The sequence below is a fragment of the Falco rusticolus genome, chromosome 5 (genome assembly GCF_015220075.1).
Source record: "Falco rusticolus isolate bFalRus1 chromosome 5, bFalRus1.pri, whole genome shotgun sequence".
Taxonomy (NCBI): Eukaryota; Metazoa; Chordata; class Aves; order Falconiformes; family Falconidae; genus Falco; species Falco rusticolus.
This window is the reverse complement of record NC_051191.1, coordinates 49,565,133-49,569,948: the sequence shown is the minus strand read 5'-3', so window position 1 is coordinate 49,569,948 and position 4,816 is coordinate 49,565,133. Positions and strand designations below refer to the sequence as shown.

Sequence of the window (4,816 nt, the reverse complement as noted above, 5' to 3'; positions counted from 1 at the left end):
CCAGCTGTTTTCTGTTTATAGTGAAATTACAAGGTCAATGGAAGTAAATATTAGCAAATACATAGCTCATGGCAACCATCACAACTAACAAAAACAAGTGTACAGGCACTCTTTGGGTGAAGCAAAAAGGTGACGCAGCATGGGTACATCCTGCCCTTTTGGGGAGGGGAAGAGATTATTTTTCCTCATTTCTAAGTAGACTTCTGAACTGAACACGCTCTGGTTGAGAAAGCTGGCCTTTAACAATGTTTTATTTCAGGTAAATCCACAGGGGAAAAGTAACTGGAAAGTAAAAAGATTTCTGCATGTGACATGTTCATACATCCCAAACATCTGGGGTATCACATTTAGAAACGCTTTGTGGATGTGTTTTCATTAGTCATAAAAAAAGTCAACTCATTTTTTCCTGTTTTCTCAAGATTTCAAAGCTCTACACTGTATCCTTAAACATTAATCATTAAATTATGTTTCAAGCTTAAGGAATTTCATGCTTTTAAATTCTTTTGAAGTTAGCAGATGATTTTATTTTCCTGTTGTGTTTTTTTAATTTTGGTTCCTAAAAAAGGAACTTCAGTTTATCTTCTATTATTGTTCTCTTTTATAGCTCTTCAAAGGACACCCTTATGAAAAGGTACATATTAGTGTTAAAGAATAATGTTTTGAAACTCTCTGCTGTATTTTTAATTCCTTGGTAACAGCAGGCCTTTAAAAATACCTGTTTAATTTACTTTTCTTCTTTTTAATCAAATTTTCAACAAAATTAGAATTGTTTTCTTTGCATTTTTGCTTCTTCACTTTGTGATGTATCTAATATATTGCACCAGAAAAGCAGTTATGTTTCTCCCCATTTTTCTGCTGTCTTTTAAATTCTGAAGCATTTTAATTTTAAGAATTTACTGTATTCTGTACAGTGTATGACCATTGTTCCAGATAGCAGTCTATTACAGATATTAACAGTTTACAAAAAAGAAAAATGTATTTGCAGAGAATATGGGCATTGCCATGTTATGTATTTACTGAACTATCTGGATGAAAATAATTATAAAAGGAAAAATGAATTTTCCACTAAGCGATAAATTCTATAAAGTGGCTAGCTAATGCAGAAAACATTGATTGCTTGTCAAAAGAAACAAACACCCAAACATCTGAAATACTTTGGTGGTTGTACTTTATCTCTCTGTACTTCTGAGTTTTGAGTCAAATTTTGTCCAAGCAATTAGATGAAATATGCACGCTGGAGCTGTGAATGATTCATTTTCACTGTAAAGGATTTCAACCTGACTTTGTGTCAGGGAAGCAGCCCTCCATTGCAATGAATATAGGCATGCAACTCTCTGAGAGAGATCCCAAACTGATACACAATGAAACAAATCAAGGGACTTAGCAATACTAAAAGGCTATGGATGGGATACGAGAAAGACGAGCGTTGTAGGGTAGCCATGGACATGGGATTCTGCAAGACTAATTTGGACTCAAGATTTATAACCCCACATACCTTCCAAAAACTTCTCTGGGCTCTGATTGCTCATATGGACAAGCATTAAAATCCATTATACATGACCATAACCACTTCTCCAGGACACAGGGCGAAACCTTGGTGCACAGCAGGTATATTTTTAATTCAGGATTACTATTACATATTTTATGTGACATATGTAACATTCAGTAATGCTATTATGTAGTTAATGTAACAATTATCACTTTATATAAAAGTGATAAATGTTACAGTAAATGCAGTAGCTCCTTTTCTGGCCAATATTTTGCACCCAGCCTGGCCACTTCTCTACTTAGCTGGGTACAGACCTATGGTTAGAGCATGGAATGTAACCTCTTCCTGATTAAACAACATTTGCAAAATAAATATTAACCTGACAGGGTTTTGGTGTACTGATTTTACATACCTACCTGATCAAAGAAGTTAATGTTCCCTCTTCTGCTTGAGGCAGAAAAGTGGAAAGAGCAGTTGAAGCACAATCAACTACCAGTGTCTTTCCTGATATGACTTCATACTAACACAGCTATTATTGTTACTATAAAGCAGCAATAATCTGCTCTGCAGGTCAGTGTGGAACCTTAAGTGAGGCTGCGTTGTCCTGGCATAGGAACAACTGGGCAAAATTTAGGTCCTCCTAAGAAACCTCAGAGCTATAAATATTAAAGTATCAGAAATGTTATAATTTTCTGCATTATTCAGAGGAGAAAATAAGGCAAATGAACCTGAAGTCTGCATCAGCATTAGGAACTGAACCCAGAACCTGTGGTATCACTAAATTGCTGTTTGGCAAGTAGTCCTGCCACACAGTCACTTATGTAGGCCAGTGCAGCAACCCCTGCCATTACCATTTGCTTCTCTGGTTCATTTTTAATTGCCTTTGTTCACCTTTCTGAAACCTCAGCGGTGCCCCACTCCTGCTGTTCTGACCTTGTGCTCTTTGTAGTGTGGATGGCTGAGAAGAAGTTGTGGTTGGATTAGCTGAATGCGAATCTGTTGCTTTTTTACACAAGAGGGAAGGAGCCTGTGATGACTGAAACATACACACAGCCATTATTTCCTTCCTCACAAAGGACCTGCCCTTGTTCTTTCCGGGGCAACTTAGACTGTCTACACTAACCTCATATCTGAAAGAAAATCTCTGCTTTCCATATACTGCGTGATGGTGAGTCCTGGAAACACTAAACTCATCTACAAGATAAGAGTCTAGTGGGATTATATGCTGGTGAGGACCACTGACTATTGAAACTACTCTGACTTGTTAGTTTGTACTGCAGCAAGTGCCCCTTTATTAATTTGCTGCATGCTATCTAAATCTCAGGTTGCATGTCTTGTGGAGGAGGTGTTGTTTTAGGATTATTACTCTGGACAGCACAGGGGGTGTCATATCCTCTTTGGAAGCCCGACCACAACACAGAGAATGAATAATCACCAACATGAGTCTACAGAATGAGCACTTTTCATGTGCCAACCTCCCTATAGAAGCACAAACAGCTCAGTCATCAACGTGCTGTTCATCAAGTCAGTTCCAAATAACAACGCCTCTAAGAACCAGGATATTATGGGTTGAATGGCATTTCTGCTCTACTTTTCTCTTTCACTTTGAATCCAGGCAGGCACCTTGAAGCCACATGTAGAAGCTGCAGTGACACTTGCTAGAAGGCTGAGCTGATTACTTTCTGCTTCATGGGCTGCTGAGACTCCAGGCACCATGTTCTTTATGGTACTGATTACCCTTGCATTTTAGCCCATCAAACATTGCATATCTGCTGAGCTATCCAACTTTTATTCAGAAGGCTAAAAACCTGTACCATCATCCAGCACTCTCCAGATATTACAGCAGCACAATCACTCTACTGTTCAGAGTACTTTGTTCCTGTCTCTGTGAATTATGGGGTGTCACATCATGGCATGTGTTGCTAAAGTAGGAGGTAACTTAACATAACATGACATAATGGGATACAGCCTGTGGGTGCAGGGAGAGGGGTGGGAAGGGAAATACAACTAGACCTGTATCTGATGAAAAATCAGTGGCCAAAATTTTAGCCACACAGTTACTTGTGTCTTACCTACCAGGTTATTCAAGGAAAGAATCAAAATTTTGTTGCACAGTGACCTAAAAGAAAAGTAATTTGATTACATAGCTGTAAAAAATTAGACTCAATATCTTTATTTGTATTTCAAATAGCTCATAACCTCTGCTGATCCAAAAGATGCCCCATTTTGTCAGCATTAGCAGCCACTGTAAATTTAAATGTTCTGCAGAAGCCCTTCAGTTCCACCAGAGTTTGGAATAGACATGGGATGGGTTTCAAAGCCCATAGGTTTCTGTCAAACACATATGTATTATTTCCTGTCAAGCTCATCACTTCTCACTCCTCCTAGCCTTGCAGCTCCTTAGCAGCAAAGGATCCACCAGTATGCCCTGGGTTCGGAGCTCCTCTCACCTGCAGAGATAATTTTGGCACTTGTGGTTCTCATTCCATGGCAGATCAGAACCAAATGGCAAAGTGACGAAATCCTTTGTGGAATGGCTTTACCTTTCTCCACACAACTCTACTGAAATCTTGTAGAGAACCAAATTAACTGCAGAACCACTGTTGCAATGACACATAAAATCAATTCCTTGGGAGACATTTAGGGTTTAGTCACACACCAGGCTTCTGTTCCTCTTTTTCTCTTGTCACCTACACCTAAGTATGCTCAGCAGCAGGCAGCAAGGAGTCTCTCAAGAGAGGCATACATTAGCCTGCAGCCTTACTGTTCTTGAGGGAGAAGTACTTTCCCTGCACTAGAATAATTGTTTTTAATTGCAAAACATCCTCTGCCTCAATAAAAATAAGATTCCCTTTGGCAGATTCAGACAGGCCAATGATTATTTATTATTTGTAATACTATTACACATAGGAACTCAGTCATGAATCAGAATCCCAAAGGCCATCATGCTACATACAGATGAATCTAAATGTACTGTTTCATATCCTTCCATTTCTGACAAAGTTTTTCGATAAGTGGGTCATTGAATTAGAGAAATGGGCACAGACAGCAAAGAGCACTGGAAAGTTGTTCCCTGCAAAGTGCTTGTCTTCTATTAACGTGGTACTTGTCCCATGGAGTGTTTTTGAGCAATGCGTACAGGGTTAGTTTCTGAGAGCAGAAAAAGGGAATGGAAGAAACATTTCAAATGGCTGAGAAACTTTCAGAGAACAGAGAACAAACAAGACTCTTTTATCTGCTAATTAAGAAAATGTATTATATCCTGTAACCCTACTAGATGCAAAAGTTTATGTTCTTATTAAGTACAACCCTTCTTTCAGCTCTATT

At 38.6% G+C, this 4,816-nt stretch overlaps 1 long non-coding RNA gene across 1 annotated transcript; it reads left to right on the top strand.

Annotated features, from left to right (window-relative positions):
* Window positions 1-203: 203 nt before the first annotated feature.
* On the top strand, window positions 204-3,437 carry LOC119149049. Its single transcript, XR_005104562.1, has 3 exons — window positions 204-259; window positions 605-631; window positions 3,105-3,437. It is a non-coding gene; the product is annotated as an uncharacterized LOC119149049 (long non-coding RNA).
* The last annotated feature ends 1,379 nt before the right edge of the window (window positions 3,438-4,816 follow it).